The sequence below is a fragment of the Vulpes lagopus genome, chromosome 10 (assembly GCF_018345385.1).
Source record: "Vulpes lagopus strain Blue_001 chromosome 10, ASM1834538v1, whole genome shotgun sequence".
Classification (NCBI taxonomy): Eukaryota; Metazoa; Chordata; class Mammalia; order Carnivora; family Canidae; genus Vulpes; species Vulpes lagopus.
Genome location: NC_054833.1, coordinates 97,729,727 through 97,748,726, shown reverse-complemented (window position 1 = coordinate 97,748,726; position 19,000 = coordinate 97,729,727). Strand labels below are relative to the sequence as shown.

General features: G+C 39.3%; 1 long non-coding RNA gene across 2 annotated transcripts in view; it reads right to left on the bottom strand.

Annotated features, from left to right (window-relative positions):
* Positions 1–18,954, bottom strand: part of LOC121499417 — an 82,916-nt gene extending 63,962 nt beyond the window's left edge. For both annotated transcript variants that reach the window (XR_005990117.1, XR_005990118.1), the window contains exons 1-2: positions 18,807–18,954; positions 10,428–10,592 (exon numbers count right to left, since the gene is read on the bottom strand). This is a non-coding gene — a long non-coding RNA (uncharacterized LOC121499417). The remainder of the gene's footprint in view (positions 1–10,427; positions 10,593–18,806) is intronic.
* Between the last annotated feature and the right edge of the window lie 46 nt (positions 18,955–19,000).

Below are 19,000 nucleotides of genomic sequence, written 5' to 3'. Positions count from 1 at the left end.
AAGGGACAACCTCAGGTTTCATGAGTTAAACATCAGGGAATCCAGAGTCATTAGGATGTAAAGTGCTGGCCCTGGAGTCAGACAGCTTGGGTTTGAATTCATACTCTGCCATTTACTATCATGTGACTTTGAGACCATCACTTGACCTCTCAAGTCTTCAATGTATTCACCTGTAGGATGTGAATAAGAATATTCCATTGGATGTGTGTGGTGAGAATTAAATAAAATAATGCATGTGACATGTTCTGCACAACATGTGGCTCATAGTGTGTGGTCAATGTTAGCTGTTACAACTACTCTGAGGTTAAGCAATTTTTCATCCTTCTATCTTGAATTTCCTTCCATAAAATAGTAATGGCCTACTCTCTCTTTGTTCATGGAAGGATTTCTAATTCCTAGGATATCCAATTTCTAATTTCCCTCTAGTTATTCACTGGGTATTCACCTGGTAATGAATTTCCAAAACAGCTGTTAAAATCTGGGTCCTTCAGGGCTTATGGGCAGAGACACAAGAGGAGAAGAGTGCCTTAGGGCAATGAATACGCATCTCCCATGTCAAAGAGTGAACTTGCATGGACTATTCCCTCTTTTCTGAACACATTCTCGGCATCTCCCTGACATATGATGCAGGTGACTTCAGTGTTGTACGGAACAGTGCTGAAATTTAGAGATGATGGAGAGCCATTCCCCAAGGAAGAGGTTCTCTTAAACTCCTGCTGCCTTGGTCACTCTTACCCCTCATCTCCCCAAAACAGGTCAGAGTAATACTTACAGACTGTAAAGTGCTCCCCTTTTCCAAAAATGTGTTATGGCATCCCACTGCCCGCAGAGAAGGCTGATTTCACAAATATGGATGAGCTTCCAGGGTATGCACTATTCTGTTAAGGCACACAGTGTGCAAAGAAGCACAATCAGGCAAGAGTGAGCCCAGAAAATTAACTAAAAATCTCATCCCTGGTAAAATAATCCCACACATCCCTGAGAGGAGCAAGCCACTCAGAAAGTGAAAGAAGGGGGGATCCCTAGGGGGCTCAGTGGCTCAGAGGTTCAGCACCTGCCTTCAGCCCAGGGCGTGATCCTGGAGACCCTGGATCAAGTCCCAAGTCGGGCTCCCTGCATGGAGCCTGCTTCTCCCTCTGCCTGTGTCTCTACCTCTCTCTTTCTCTCTGTGTCTCTCATGAATAAATAAATAAATAAAATATTTTAAAAAAAAGAAAGTGAAAGAAGGGCTCCTGGGTGGCTCAGCGAGTCAAGGGTCTGCCCTCATCTCAGGTCATAATCTCAGCATCCTGGGATCAAGCCGCAAGCAGGGAAACTGCTTCTCCCTCTCCAGCTCCCCAGGTTTATGTGTGTGCATGCGTGTTCTCTCTCTCTCTCTCTCTCTCTCTGTCAAATAAATAAATAAAATCTTTAAAAAAAAAAAGAAAGTGGAAAAAAAAGCCACATCACATCAAGTCATGACCCCTCCATTTCAGCCACATGCCCTAGTGGCATCACAGGGAATTGGTAAGAGAACTTGCTCTTTCTAACATCTTGCACATCGAGGGGACAGACAGTCCCCCAGTATCCTCTGGGCTATTTAAGATTCTAGGCTTTGAGGCATGTATCTCAGCTCCATGACCTTGGGCAAGCTCACTTATCTCTGTAAGACTTGGTTTCTCATCTATACGATATAGATACAAATAGCACCTACTTCATAGAGTTTAGTGATATTTAAAGAAGACAACAGATAAAATAGTACTTAACTCAGAGCATCAATAAAGATCAGTATTAATTCATATTAATATTATCATTTACTAATGATCATTCATAAATGTGTTATCATATTCTTAAAAATGAATAAAAACTGTACTGCATACCCAGAACTAAGCACAGGGCCTCAAAACCACATAAAGAGGAATGAGGCGAGAGGTGGAAAAGGGGTAAAGAAGTTCAGGGACTGATACTTAAATACTTTATTCTCAAACAAGCACCCCAGTCTAAGTCACAACTTACTTGTTCTTATTGTATGTGTTATTCTAATAGGCTTAATTATCTGGCTTCCAGTTTCAGAGCAAATTAGAGGCAGTAGAGAAGTGCTATGAGCAGGCAAATCATCTGAAGGCATGTTAAGATGCTCTATCCTTCCCTCAGCCTCTGCTTCTCATGGGTCTTTGCCTCCATCCCCTTCAACAATCCTCATATAATATGATTTCAGTTCTCTTTGTCACCTTAGCTGTCCTTTAAACCTACTCCATTTTTTCTATCTCCTTGAATCAAAATTAAATGCAATGTTGCATGTGTGGCTCAACCAAAAATTATTGGAGTCTAGGTTTTATGAGGAGGTCACAAATGCAAACATTTTCAGAGGTGGTGAGATACAGTAAATGACTGAAGAAAGGGGGAATAAGATAAGAAATGGTGTCTCTTCTGTGAGCCTATGAACAGAGAATGCCCCATCAAGGGCATTCCTGCATCCATCATAAGAATACCCAATAGTCTGACCCAGGGAATTTGTGTAAGCCAACTGGAATGTGGTATTTGGGCCCAATAAGACTTGAGGAAAAAGGAGATAATTTGCAGGACAGGTGTCTCCATTCCTCTTTCAGACACAAACAAGGATACATGAGCCATCTCGCTCCTGGATGCCATCCACCTTACAACCATGAGAGCAGAAGCCCACATGAAAAAAAGTCAGGAGGGAAAGATAGAAAGAATCTGTATCCCTGATGAAGGCATAAACTGTTAAACGACCAAACCTAGGGCACACTCTATGTCTTGACTTAAGTAAGAGAATAAATGTTCTTACTGATTAAGGTGGTGTGAGTTGAGGTTTCTAAATTTGCCCTTAATAGTGTCTTAGAAAATACAGAATTAATATTTTAACTTTTAAGTACTATGATTACCCAATAGGATTGGGAGCTCCTGGGCCGGGAGCAATGTAGAACTCTTGAACACTTGAAAAGTGAGATGTGCTCTAAGTACAAAATTAGAAAGACTTAGTACAAAAAAATATATAAACTGATTAATATACTTTTTATATTGTTTACATCTTGAAAAAATATTACTTTGAGTAGGTTGGGTTGAATATTTTCAATCATAAAGTTAATGTTATATGTTTCTTTTTACTTTTTTAAAACGTGGCTACCAGAAAATTTGAAATTATGTATGTATTCATGTTGTGTTTCCATCACACAGCACTGATCCAGTTGTTGCACTGTTTTCAATCAGCCTAAAGGTATCAGGTCATATAATACTATTTACTCATATTTCACCTACTGTCAGCAAAAATGTCTGAACTTCTCCTATCCTTCCTTGTGTTAAGTCATTTTTCTCCATTCTTTCCTCTGTACAGTTACTTTCTCAGCCCAAGTGAAGAACTTACATTGATCCTAGTTCTAGCTTATCTAAAGTGCATTGCCATAGTCCAGTGATTCACCAGAGGGCATGCTGGAAATCTGTGGGGGCCTGTTTGGGTTGTCACATAATGGGGAGGGACCCTACTGTTACACAGTGGGCAGGAGCTTGCATGTCTCCTAGCAGATGAAACAACTGTCTCATTTTCCCCATGCTATGATGAAAAATGTGTTTACATATAACTGGCCAGAATAAAACTGCATTTTAGTTACAAATATGGGAGTGGTTTGCATGGTGTTAATTTAAATAAATTTTCTAGGAAAGCAACTACTGTGTAAATCAAGACAGAGGTATACTTTGTTTCGTTCAGAACTTTAGAAGTTATTCACCACTTTAGAAAATCACATCATCTAACAATGTCATTAATGGTGTCTGAGTACCAGCATGGCTCAACGGCATGGGTTCACATCTGAGCTGTTCCAGTAAGACAATTCTACGCATATGTATTAATGTACTTATTTCACCTTATTTCAAAATGTCCCGTACCAAAAAAAAAAAAAAAGAAAAAAACCATCAATACTATTCAGTTGAAAATTGTCTTACTCCTCTGAAATCCAAACTAATTCATGAGATCAGAGGCAAATGTCTAAGTACAGTCAGTTCTGACATAACACAATATATGCATTCCTAAAAAGTCAGCTCACTCCACAAAATCACAGGGCCTATGGGGAAGGTGGAACAAGGGAGGAAATACTCAGTAATTTTGATAGTGACATAAAGAAAGAATGTAATAAAAGTGGTTGCATATTAAATGGTTTTATACATGTTAAATGGTTAAGAAATATGCACGTACTACCTAAAACATGACACTTGTTTGCTTGTATAAGTCTGGGCAATGGAAAGGCTGTGGCTTGTGGTTATTGTGAGATGAGGGAAGAAGGGTTGTCTGAGTCAGAGGAAAAGATGTTCACCAGCTGTGGATGGGTGTAGCTCACCACACAGGTGAACTGAGGCAGCTGATGTTTGCACTGTGCCCATATGGAAGTTCTGTGTTTTCTAGAAGCATGTTTACATATCTTTTTTCCTAATCTCTCCACCAGCATGGACATTTATATATACTGTATATCTGTCTGTATATTGTATGTATATCTGTGTTTTATGTATAAATAAAATAATATTTTTGTCCCCCAAAAATGAATCTCTGCCCCGTTGGGGACAATATTGCCCTCTTGAGAATACATGTAATCAAAGTATATAGAGAAGATGATGGGAGCACAGAGAAGGGGATGACTCACTGCCTGGGACAGACAGTCATGGACTGTAGAAGAGGAAATGACATTTGAACCAGGTTTTGTAGAATGAGTAAGACTTGCCATCTGGGAAAAGGGAGGGAAGTGGTTCTAGAAGGAACAGCTCCCAGGCATGTTTCCTAAATGTTTGCATAGCATGGTGTGCTCTGAGATCTGCACATCCACAGAAAGAGTGGGGAATTTAAAAATACAAATTTTAGTACAATTTTAGATATAAACTGACTCTTATGAGGTATCAAATCCTAGATACCTTTTGGGGGCAAGAGTGTATAAGGAACAGAAACTGGGAAGAACATTGAGTTATTAAAGGTAGATATTAGGTTCCTTTAATTTCAGCCTATGTCTCAGATGGAAAGACTCTTGAGTAATAAATAATAGAGCACACTTTGGGCATAGTTCATTCACCACACTCCCAGATACATTTCGAATACCATTCAAAGCAAGTCGTGAAAGCTCTGATTAATATACAACACAGAGCTCTCTCTACATGCTCTCAAGGGTAAAAATACTGCTGAAAAGCCAGTTCTTTTAAAAGCTGAGCATCTAACACCACCTTGTGAATGATAATAAATGGCAAGCAAAGCCAGAGGTAGACTGGCCCTCTGTCTGGGTCTGCAAGTTTTACATGCACAGAACTACAGACCTATTCTTTGGCCAGCAGAGCAGGATCTTCTTCCAGTTAGATAAGATTTCCCCTGAGACTCCTAGTATTTCCCAGTCCCAACTTGGTCAAAAATAGCAACCCCGACTCCCATGGGTTGTTTCCTTTTCTTTTTTTTCCTTCATATTCCCCATTCAAGTTCCACTAGAAACATGCATCTATTTGCTATTAAAATAATAGGACAGTCATTTTCCTTAAGGCCAGAGAAGTTTAAGATTTTTTCCATAACATCAAATCCCTCCCTGGCCTCATGGAGCTTATGATCCACTCAAAGACAGGAACTGAGCACAAAACCACACAACTAATTTCAAATGTGATGGCAACAAGGGAGGATTAAATAGGATTAGACACACGAGACAAACGTTAACTTAGAACCCATAACTTCATGAGCAAATCAGGATACTTCATGCCGTGCATGACATAAATTTGTGTTATGGGTGAGGAAAAAGAAAGAGCATGGCATCCTCATGAAAGAAATATGAACACATTTGCCCTCTCTAATTATTGTAATTAGAACTCCAGCCATTTGAATGAGTACTATCCAGCAGCAGATTTACTTCTTACTGGTCATCATGGACCCAAAGAGAATTATGTAAGGACATTACAGCATCATTTGTAGAAGAAAAAGTAATAATCTAAGTACCTATCAAAAGGAGATGAGTTACATGCATGGAGCACTCTACGCAGTATTCAAAAGAATGAATGAAGGCTACATAATAGCAATATGAAACCACATTCAGAAAATATTAGCTAAAAAAAAATTTAAAAAGTGAAATGTAGAACAACATGTAGAGTGTGTTTCCCTTTGTGTGAAATTTAAGGAGAGACACCCCAGTTGAAGTAAACTTTCACATACACACACTATCTCCGGAAGAATACACAAAACATGATGACAGCAATCACCTCTGGAGGAGAACTGGGTGTACAAAGGTCAGGAGTGCTAAAAAGATATTGTTCATTACATCTACTTTACTATAATTGGAAATTTGCCACAGCTGCTTAGAGAAAAGTATATATGGAGAAAGGTAGTGCCAACCAACAATAGAAACTATTCATTTTATAATCTGCCCTTCATCTCATGTTAGCTTAGCAGAATTCTCTAACATTTAGAAATAAGGTCAGAGGAATTAGATGAGTAAAGACCAAGGTTCAAATGCGACTGGGGGGAAAGTAGAAAAAAGAGGCAAAATTGCACAAGAGCCACCAAGATACATGAGCCATTGATCACAAAAGCTAAAGGATGCACTTGGGCTGGGAAACATGATTTTAGGTGATAAATAGACACTAGTGGAGAAAATTGATTCACATAATGAGAAAATTATTCCCTTTTCCAATCTTTTTTTATTGCTCAGATATAATCAAAGAGGAAGTCTCAGTTTGGCACAAGTATGTCTTTATGACCTCTGGACACTTTCCTGGAGTTAAAATTTGATAACGTAAGTTTTGATTTGACTGCATTTCTTTTCACTCATATCCTTCTTAGAGAAAGTGACTGGTTTTCCATTTATGGCTTTGAAACAAAGCCCCCTTCTGAAATAAGCATATTTAATTCTGATGCTTTAAAATGAGCCATTTTAAATGAAAATATTAAGTAACACAAGAGGTGCAGGGAGATGGCAAATTTTGTGAATGTGATGCGTGAATGACAGAAGTTTAGTAAGCAGCACCTTGAGAGAAAATCCACTTCTGTCTATGGCAGAGAAGCTGCACAGTTGTGCGATTGTGGCTGTTGCTGATTTTTACTTCTATCCCATGGAGCAAGCACTGAATAAAAATGCGGAGGACTGCTCAGGAAGCTGTAGTCCTGCTCTCATTGCCGAGGGTACTTAACAAGAATATCATTAGTTTCCGAGAGAGCCGATTCCTTGGGTGAATACCGAGAACCAAAAACACAGGCACAAACTCTGAAGGCCTAATTAAAAGTGTGATTCGTGCCCCAGTGGGTAACGCAAGCCCTTTTGTGAGCATCCCAGGAGAGAGGAAACACCTCAACTGAAGTCACGTTTTCCTTCTTTCTCCCTCTCCAGTTCTACCACTTTTTCATTAGCTAATCCCAATTAGAACGCTTTCTTACTAAAGCCATAAATCTCTGCCATTCCCAATAAGCATAAGTTATATGGTAAACAACGGTATTCTGTGTCTCTCCAGAAAAATAAACCGCACTTTTTTTTTTTTTTTTTTTTTTTTGGCAGTTCATGAGACTGAGCTGTTAAGTCAACATTCATGCTTTTTGATTTGGGACTTCTCATCTATCACTCGTCTATAAAAATAACACTTCTTTCTGGAAGAAAGCTACTACCAATGCACTTCTCTAAAATTCATCATAATAAAAGTATACTTTTTCTTCCTATTGCTGAGTGATCCCAGGTAGTGGGAAAAGCTTGATCGTTGTCTTAAAATCTACCTCTGCCATTTCCTGGCTAAATGGCCTGGGACTCTCATGCTGGCTCAAACCCAGGCCTGGGTGATCAACTGAGGAGACTGGCCTCATAGAATTTTGCCCCAAAATAAATGAAGAAACTTAATAGACAGTGTTTAGCACAATGCCTGGCACAGAGTATGTGCTCATTAATATTAGTCGTTCCTACTGTATAAACAAAAGTGGTGATTTTGTTGTTGTTCCTTCTGTGGTCAGCAATTGCTTAACCCAACATTTTCTATGTTAAACTAATTAACAGAAACATAACTTATCCGTGATTGATTTTCAAACTCATTTATTACTCGTTTCTCTATGGTTTAATTTAATTAAATTGAGCAGCATATCAAATATTGATTTTAATAAAATCTTGATTAAGACTCGAGCAATTATCAAACACAGTTTTCATACCATTCCTGCATTTCAATGGAACCAACCTGAAAACTAATTTGCTTTTAAAATAAAGAAGTGATTTCATACACATACACACACACACACACCCCTCAGGCCATTTTCAGAAACAAAGGAAAAAATGGTTTCCCAATCTTTTCATTAGCAAAGATAAGCAGCATATCTGACTTGGGTTCTAAAAAGCTTAATACAGCTGGTCATCTCATGTCCGATCAGTAGTGGAAGGGAAAAAACAAACCAGAATCAATTCCTTTAATAAACATTAATTTAGCAACTACTATGTACAAGCCACTGTCCTACCCTGTCCAACAGAAGTAGAGATAGCCAAATGCTAATCACATAGCCAGTTTTAATGTGTGTGGAAAAATCCATCCACACATGCAAGTCTTCAATTTTACTGAATAATAACCAGAGAAGTACATGTATTTCAATTCTTAAAATTACTCTGCTGTGTAATTTATGTGTACAGAGTCATTCTTAAGAGAATATAATGTAAATTGTAAATATGATGGTATAAATTATCAAGAGTATCACATTAGCAATTAACCATAAGTATAAGACATTTAATAAGTTAAATATTTGGTTTGATAGTTAAGTGCTAAAAAAATGTCTGGCCAATAGCTATCACAGCAGCACCACCTAGAGGACTCTGAGAAGTAGCACAGGGTCATTCCCCCCACTTGCCATTCTTCCTATTTAGGCAAAAAGAAAGGCAGCTACTAACTTGTACCATCTTATCTCATTTAAAACATTTCAATTTTATTCATATTATTTAGCACCTTCTTAAGTCTTGGAATTTTTATGGAATAGCTAATTGAAATTGAATATTCTTAAAATTACGATGCAATCGGGCAAAGGACCCCAGCTGTCCTCCTGGGGAGGCAGTACTGGGCATGTGCTGGACCATCCCGGCCAGTGCCACTGTGACGTGAGTCACAGCTCTCTCCTCCCTCCAACATACACACCTCCTCATTCTATCTTGATCCCAGACACATCTTCACCGAAGACTGGACATTTGGCAACATTTCAAAATCATATTCCTGAGCTATTGGCCAGTGTTTAGTTAGAGGAGTTGAGAAAAACTTAACTATTGTTAAAATTGTTTACACCAGCACATCCACTTACTAATTCCCTTCCATTGGCCAAAGCTGAATCAATGTCCTGGGGCGGACTGACAGAAAAATAACAAAACATCTACTTGAATGAGAAATATATATATATACATATACAAATATATACATATGTATATTTCTCCTATTTGTTTTTATAATTTTTCTGAACCAGGGAGCTGCTTTGGAGTCCTGTTAAAAGGACGACAACCAAGGTAATAAAATACGTCTGTTCTTCATAGGAACTAGCACTCTCCTTACATTATTTGGTTTCAGAACCTCAGCCAACTTTGCAGACCCTCAGCTGGCTGAGACCTCACAGGAGAAGGGTGAAAACGTATGAGCCAAGCCAGGGCCAGGGCCCGGGCGGCACAGAAGGAGTGCTCACCTTCATTTCCACTGGAGGGCACTGTCCACCTCACTGAGAGGGGACTGATTCTCAGTCTGCCAGGCAAGCGTTAGACAGAAAACTGAGCTAACCTACACTCTGAAGTCTGGGTTCTGAAATGCGCACACTAGTAAAGGGGCAGAGGGGGCAGTGGCTCATTCATGGTGATTTTCTAAATTTCAGGTACATGCACTTGGGCCCAATTTACCAAAGGAATATGAGGTTTTGCCTAGAGGAATCTTTTCCCCATTCTGTAGCTAAAGCCATCATGAAAAGTCATACCAAGCTGCAGTAATTTTAGTTCTTTCAAATGTCATTTTCTTGCACTTGCTTTTCCCTCTATTCTATCTCCACACCTATTCACGTCACAAGTGTCCAGTTCTCCTTTATGACTAACTCCAGGAACCCTTCCATGACTCCCTTACGTTGGGTCAAGATGATCTCCTAGGTGCCTCAACTGCAATCTATGCTTCTCCCATGAGGAAGCTTGATGCAATTACTTGTTTAAGAACTATGTCCCTAAAAAAAAATAAAAAATAAATTAAAAAAAAGAACTATGTCCCTGATTAGGCCATAGGTGCCATTAAAGCTGGGGATATCTCTATCTTATTCACAGCTATATTCCTTGCATCCCCATGGTTTTGGCTCAAACTCTCCATCAATATTGTTAAAGGAATGTCTGCCCTATATAAGTCTGATTTATGTTGGGGTGGACTATGATGTTCCATACACAACCTTCATTTCTTTGCCTTCCAAATAAGCACCTCAATACCCACTGTTTTGCTTCCTCACTTACCTTGTTTTCTTGATCCCTACAGTGGTGAGAAGAAAGGCCCAAGATTCCACAAGGCAAGCTGCTTCTTGCTATCAAGGATTATGGAAATTCTGCTTGGCCATCTATTCACCATCTCCAGAACTTATTCTAGGATCCATAGACAACCCATCTCAATTCCTGAGTCAGCTGCAAGAGAAAGCAGTCAACCAAAATATTTACAGTAGGGATCTTTCTGAGGTGTCTGGTGAGCTATTATGAAGCAGGAGTCAACTGGGAGGGAGATGAGAACCCCTCCTCTTTCCAAGCTGGTAACAAAGTCCTATTCTCTACTGTATGCAGTAGATATAATAGCACAGAAGGAAAACAAGGAAGTTCAACTTTGTTTCTGGCTCAGCTCAACTGTGGCCATGGAAGGACTATGGTATTTTAGAACTACAAGAGCACAGAGCCATCTAGGCAACCTAAAGAGTACATAGTATGCACCCCAAATACAGAGTCAGAGCTATCCTGGGAAGTTCCACACTGGTATGAAATAAGATTTACCACTCTGGATCCATATTCAGTCAGTTGACTTTTTTGCCTCAGAGACTACTCAGGAAGTAAACCTGTCAAGCTCAAGGAGTCACTGTGAGGGCAACTGAGACAGGCTGAGACATGGTATATCAAAGTGTATGGAAAACTATGCCCAGGCAACAAAAAGTGAGAGATTATTAATGTTAATAGAAAGACCACAGACTGCCCCATCATCCCATAGCCATTATCCTCAGTTTTTAAAGGTCTGCAGAGAGTATTTCACTGCTAACATCCTGACTTAGGTTTAACTGGAAAATAAAACTTATAGCTAAATTAGCCTAACATATATGAAATGATAATCAGTACACCCTGAGAGTAAGGACCACGTAGAGATCATTTAAGGTACAATAAAGGGGAAGTGGTATATACAGTTGTGTTGTTTTACTTCCATGCTTATAATTGTGTAGATAATAATACACATGCTGAGTACCAGAAGTAAACATTTTTCAGCCAATTCCCTTATTCTTTAGTCATTCAAAAGAAAAGTTTTTTAAATTACTAGAAACTAGCAAAACACAGGATGAGAATTTTCCAAAACTGACAAAAGTTACCAAGCCACAGTTTTAAGAGGCAAAATGAACCCCTAGCGAGATAAATACCATCACACAAAATGAAACTTCAGTGTATGAGTGATCCAGTTTCTCAACATCCTCCCTGACATTTGATGTTGTCTCTATTTTGTATTTTAGCCATTCTGATATATGTGTAGTGCTATCTCATTGTGGTTTCAGTTTCCATTTACCTCAGGGCTAATGATACTGAACAGCTTTATATGTGCTTAGCTGTCATCTGTATACCCTCCTCACTGAAATGTCTTTTGCCCATTTTCTAACTGGATCATCAGCTTTTTTTACTGTTTAGTTCATTCATTAGTTCATTCATTATTTTAGACACTAATCTTTATCAGAGATACGGTGTGCAAACATTTGCTCCCAGTCTGTAGCTGGTCTTTCATTCTCTTAATAGGGTCTTCCCAGTTACTGATTTTATATATATTACACTTTCGGTGTTAAGTCCACAAGCTCTTTGCCTAACTCTGAAGCAAAAAGATTTTTTTCTTAAAGCTTTACACTTTTACATTTACATTTAAGTCTGTGATCCATTTTGAGTTAATCTGTACATAAGGTGCAAGGCTTAAGTCAAGGATTTTGTTTTGATTGCTTGTTTTGTTTATTGATGTTCAATGTCTCCAGCACCATTTATTGAAAAATCTATCCTTCCTGCACTGAATGCTTTTACACCCTTGTCAAAGAATCAGTTGGATATATTTGTGTGGGACTACTTCAGAGCTCTCTATCCTTTTGCAATGACCAGCATGTTTATCCCTCCACCAATGCCACACACACTTGATTACTGTAACTACATAATGGGTCTTGAAATTGGGTACCGGGATTCCTCTAACTTTATTCCTCATTTTTAAAAATTGTTTTTCCCATTATATTTCCTTTGCTTTTCAATATAAATATTAGAATGATTTTCTCTATATCTATAAAATATCATGCTGGGATTTTGGCAGAAATGGTGTTAAGTCTGTAAATCAATTTGGAGAGGACACCCTCCCCCATTATTTTAATCTTCGTTTCCTTTAATAGGACTTTGTAGTTTTCAGCAAGTCTTACTCATGTTTTGTTAGCTTTATACCTGAAAGTTTCATTTCTAGTTGATTTTGTAAGTTCCTTGTCATTTTCTACAGTTGATTTGTGTCATCTCCAAACAGGGACAGTGTTATTTCATTATTGCTGCCTGTATGCCTTTTTTTTCCTTTTCTTGCTTTATTGAACTGGCTGAGTTCCATCCCTGTGTTAAACAAGAGTAGTGAGAGAAGACTTGTTCCTGATTTTAGGAGGAAAGCATTCAGTCCTTCAACATTAAGTATGTCATCTGTAGCTTTTTTGTGGAATGCCCTTTATAAAGTTACAGATGTTCCCTTTTATTCCTAGTTTGCTGAGTGTTTTTTTTAAATCATGAGTATTAAATTTTGTCAAATTCTTTTTCTGCCTCAACTGACAAAAATCACGTGATTTTTTTCTTCTTTAGCCTGTTTAGCATAGTGGATCGTGTTGACTGAGTTTTGAATGGTGAGTTTGCCTCACATCCCTGGGATAAATTCCAGTTTGTAATGGTGTAAAGTTTTTTTATGCATTGCTAATGCTATTAGCTAATATTCTGTGAAGAATTTTGAATGTACACTCACAGCAGATATTGGTGCATAGTTTTCTTCCCTTCTTTCCCTTTAGTTATTAATTTTTGTATACTGTTACTATCTTGTTTTAGTATCAGGGTAATGCAAACTTCACAAAAAGAACTGGGAAATTTTCCCTCTCTTATTTTCTGAAAGATATTGTGTATATGTCTTATTAATTATTCTTCAGAGAATTGTCTAGTGAACCTCCAGTGAAGATTTCTTTTGGGGAATATACAAATACGAATTTAATGTCTTTAATAGTACGGGGCTACTCAAATTACCTATTTCATACTGGGTGCAGTTTTTGTGGTAGATGGTTTTAAGGAACTGGTCCACTTCATCTAAGTCATCAACTTTATACATGTGGAGCTGTTTACAATGTTCCCTTTTTTATACCTGCAGAGTATGTAGTCACATCCCATGTTTCATTCCTGATACCACTAATCATGTTTTCTCCCATTTTTATCTTTGACCATCTTGCTAGAGATTTGTCCATTTTATTGATCTTTTCAAAAAGACTCTTTAATTTTTCTCCATTGTTTTAAGTTTCATTGACTTCTGCTCTTATCTTTATGATTTACTCTTTTGCTTACTTGATTTTGCTCTTTTCTAAGCCCTTCATGTGAGACCTCATGCTTTCTCGGATTAATGTTTAAATGATATATCTTTTTCCATCCTCTAATTTTCTATATTCCTATCAGAAGGAATATATATCTGAAGTCAGTTACTTGTAGACAGTATATAGTTAGGTTACATTTTTTAATCCACTCTAATGATCTATACCTTTTTATTGGTATATTTAAATTGTTTATATTTAATGTGATTATTCATATGCTACAGTGGAGGTGGCAGTCCAGATTCCCCAAATGAACTTTACTGAAACTGCTGCAAGGGTTGAGGAGGTGCCTAATGAGTTAACATCAAAAAGGATGAAAGAACTGACTCCTTATTCAGTCTTCTGTGACATTATCTGGTGGGGTATGGGGGGAGTTATAGCAAGGTGAGAGTGGGAGTCTATACTCTCCACCTGGCCTTTCTACTCTTGTTCTGTGGTGTTTGGCTGGAGAAAAATAGTTATTTTCTGCGAGTTTCTATGTTATTGGCTGGTCCTTTCCTGGTCCTATGGCTAAAGAAGAAGCTTTTGTTGGGGCATTTTTAAATTTCCATGTCTGTCAGATTTTGGGGTTATCAGCTTCTTCAGCTCCAAGTGTAGAATATATGGGCAAAAAGAAGACCCAGGTAACTTATTATGGTGTCATTTCTTGGGTCCCAAATTCCCTTGGCAATATAATTCTTTCCATATTCCAGAGTCTTCTTGTATTTGTATGATTTCTAGGCACTTTAGTTATACTTAGTAGGAGGGATAAGGAAAATCACATCTACTCCAAATTTCCAGAAACAGAAACCACTGGTCATTTTTTAAAATTAATTTTAACAATCTCTGTCTTGTAACTGATATGCTTAGACTATTAACATTTAATGCAATCATTGATATATCAGGATTTAATTCTACAATTATATTATTTGCTCTCTAATTGTTCCACTTGTTTTCCATTCTACTGTTTGCCCTTTTCCCTTTTTAGATTTGTACAATTTTTATTATTTCATTTTAATTTATCTATTATGATGTTTTGCTATATCTGTATACTTTTTTATTGATTGTTCTAGGGGTTATATACTCATTTTTCAGTCTATTTAGAATCAATACTTAAATACTTCAAGTGGAATGTAAGATCCTTACTCTTAGATAAACCATTTTACTCTCCCCCACTTTCTATTATAGTTATTTTACATATCATATTTTTATATTAAGAAAACTGCGAACAATGTTATAATTTTTTTCTGTTTTCAACCATCAAACATATTTTCAAAACTAAAGAGAGAAGAAACAGGCTATTACAAAGACTGGCAAATTTTTTCAGTAAAGAGCCAGATAAATATTTTAGGGGTTTGAGGCCATATACTGTGGAAGTAATGATTGGAATTGGCCATGTGGATGTTTCTGGAATATAGACAGTGTTCTATTTCTTCACCTGATTGAGGGTTACACAGAGTTCACTTTGTAGTAACTCACCACACTAAATTTTGTTTTGTGCATCTAACTTTTTTGTGTTATACTTATCAAAAGTATACCTAAATCTGAAACTAAATAGATCAGAGAGCTTGAAAAAAAACAGATGAAAGACTTTGGGAATGGATTATCAGAAAAAAGAAGGGGTATATAAAGCAGGTGGGATTTATTGCTCCCTTCAGCCCTTCCTTCTTTGAACAAAATTAATATATAAGGGAATATTTATAGTTTGCCCTCAACCCTGAGATACTGAGAATTTCTACTAGGTGCAATTCACTGAAATGAGAACTGCTTACTGAGCTATAATTTAAAAATAGGACTTGCTGGGGCCCCTGGCTGACTCAGTTGGTAGAGTATGCAACTCTTGACCTTGGGGTTGTGAGTTTGAGTCTCATATTGGGCATAAAGATTACAATAAATAAATACATAAATAAATATATGTGGGAAAATGAGATTAGAGGTCAATGAGGTACATGAGAAGAATATTCTATGTGAATAACAGGATAAAGGGAATAAGAGAAGAAAAGAAAAGATGCCCTTTAGTAAGAAAGTCAACACTATGAATTCTAGATATTTTTCCTAGAAAGGGCATGAAGGTAAAGGAGGTTGAAGAGAAAGTGGTTAAGAAGAGCGTAAAGAAACAGGGGAAGGAAGTAGAGAGGAAGAGATTAGAGAAAGAAACAAGATGGAAAGAGAGAGGAGAGAAAAGAAATGAAAGATAAAAGGAAGGTTGAACTAAAGAAAGGAAAAGACACAAGAGGGAAACATGGTAAAATGATCTATATTGGACATTTGGTACAAGCCAGGCATTTACCCATATTTTTTATATCTCACATCAACTCTCTAAGATAGGTATTATCTTTCCCCTTTTATGAGGAAGTGAAAGCTCTGAGAACTTATTCTACTCTAGGAAACACACCTAGGAACATCAACTCTGGCTGCATGCAACTCCAAATTCTGCGCTCAAGGAAACTTTAATTCCAACAGGGACAATTCCTTTATGGCAAGTGAATGTTTATGTGACACTTGATTTGGAAAGAACTATCCTAGAGGGTGCCCTTGTCCTAATAAGTAGAAAATAGTTGATCTTCTGAAACTTTAAACCTAGAATTCTGCAATTCTATGGCTTCAGGTTGTATTATGTGGCTTACTGAGATCACTGACATACTCTAATTCTGCTTTACTACTAAGGGGCACTTTCAAAGAATCTAATGAAAGAATCTAAAATTTCACTTTCGGGTGGGAAATAAGTACTAGATGTTCTGTTTTAGTTGGGCCTTATCTTATGAGAAAATGGGCACCATGTATATTCCATGGCCCAGTTTATAGTATTTGCCAACCAAGTATGAATGCCAAAGATATATAAATGTATGGGGTGGTACTGAAAATTCCAAGAGAGACTCGAGATTATCAAATTACCTGGATTGCTTAAGGCTAAACAAGAGAGCACCAGCAAACTACCAGTGGGAAAGAGAGACCTCAGGAAAAAAAAAAATCACCTCATTTTGACAAAATTATGTGAAGAATGGTGGACTTTGTGTGTACCACACATTTTGGGGTCACTTCAGAATACTTGAAAAAAAGAAAACACACTAATTCTTTCACTTAAGTTCAAAGTTGTTTAGCACTTACTGTAAGTTAGAAGGAGGGGTAGGGGGATGTTAGGAGGGGAAGGGAAGGGGATAATTCACAAAAAAAGGCATAAAAATTAAACCAAGTACCTCCAAGGAATAATTAGAAGTGAAAATCAATAAGGAGAAAATGGCTCATATTCTCCTCATTGATTTCCTGTGCACAGTGAGTCAAACTTGACTGTTGGTTAGAAGTCAGTTTGGCTACTTCTTATTACTTTTTCAGCAGTTGGGTACTCCTGTCAGTGCCGTTCATGCTGGAGTCTTTCTTTGCTCTAATCACAGCTGTCAGCTATTGAACGAGTTTGACACCCTGACTCCAGAAACGAGGGGATTCACACCCCATGCATATGCAGTTGGTTCCTTCATTAAAGCTGACTGACATAACAGATATGGTGCACGGCCACTGATCTTTATAAGCAAAACAAACGGCTACACAACCAACTAGGAATATCCTTGATCAGAAACACCCAGAATCCCTAGAATCAGCCTTTATGCAATTCAGCCATTTTTATTACTGTAAATACCTATACTCTGATTACTTAAAATGCTAGATAATAGGCAGTCAAGAGCCAGATGTGGAAACACACACACCAGACTCCTACCCTACAACCTTAGCTGTCCACTATAAATAATCTTGGCTGGAGTTCCAGGTGTCGGTCAAAAGGAGAACTACTCAGCTATTGTGATCCGGATTTGGGGGGAGGCATTATGTTTCTCGGAGGAAAAAGGACAGAATGACGCTAACCAGAATCTCCTCCCCAACCACCAAAAAAAAAAAAAAGAGAGAGAGAGCAGAACGAGAACTTCTCAGGTATTGTCATAAAGTCACGAAATGATAGACTCTAAGGTGAAATGGGCCAATTAGCCCCAACTCACGACTTTGGTTGTTTCAGAGCATCCCTGACCAGGGCCCATTCAGATTCTAGTTGACAGTCTTAGCAGTGAGCGTGCCTTTTTTGGGCTGGAGGCTGTTGGGGGGGTGGGGGGTGGGGGGTGGGGATGGAGGCACAAACGGCCTCAGCAGTATGGGGAGTCCTTACAGCAGGGTCCCATGGGGGTGCATTCCCAACCTGTAACTTGTAACCTGTAACTAGCAATCGCCGGTCGCCCTCTTCCAACCCCAAGACCTGAGGCCTGCAGCCACCGCGTGCTCCTGCGGGCGCTTCACACATGCTTGGTCTCTGCCTCCCAGGCCACAGACACGTCACCAACGCCCTCCTCAGCACCCCTGGCTGATCCTCCACGTGTTTCCTCCATCAGCTCCTTCAACACCTAGTGAAATGCTCTTCTAGGGCACTTTGTACAGCCCTCCCCCCGCCCCCCGGCACTACCACCTGCAATTTTTCAGCCACTCAGAACTTGTCAGATAATGACCAGAAAAAAAAAAAAAGAAAACAAACACAAACAACAAAACAAAACCCTAAGGGGATAAACAAAGATACTAGTGAGTAGAAACCCTGCACCTGAGTGAAGGGCAGTAAGGGGACGGGCCCCTGTGAGGAGAGTAGAAGAGGCGGCTGACTCTACTGTTTGGGGGTAAGGACACAGAAGTCAACACATAACCTACATATATATATATATGATTGTACTATTCGATATAGTTTAAGAAAAAAAAAAAAAACTATGGGTGGGGGCAGGGGCGGGGACCACGGCGGGCCGTGTGGAAAGGAGTTCGCCGGGCCTGGGCCTGGGCCTGGGCCTCGTGGGGCAGCGGCGGCTGCCCCCAGGCCCCGGCAGTGGCCCAAGCCCGGAGGGAAGGGGCCCGGCCCTCGCTTGCAGGCTCCGGGGCGCATCACCACGCTCGGCCAGTGCTGCTTCGGGTGTTGCATTCGCTCGTCACCCGAGCTGGAGGGCCCCGGGGCCCAGCGCGCCCAGCACGTGGCCGGTGGTCAATGAGCCGTTCTTGACTGAGGAAGCGGTGTTCCGTTAAGGCGTACCTCAAGGAATGACTGAATGAATGCACGGCCGAACCACCAGGCCCAGGCCCGCTCCGCTCCGCAGGCCCCGGCCCCACGGGCCTACCGGGCCCCCAGGTGAGCGCCCCAGGGGCCCCGGGCCCCGACCTCCGCCTACGGCGGCCGGGAGGCGTCAAGGCCACCTCAGGGCGGAAGAGCCGCCCCCGGCCGCCGCC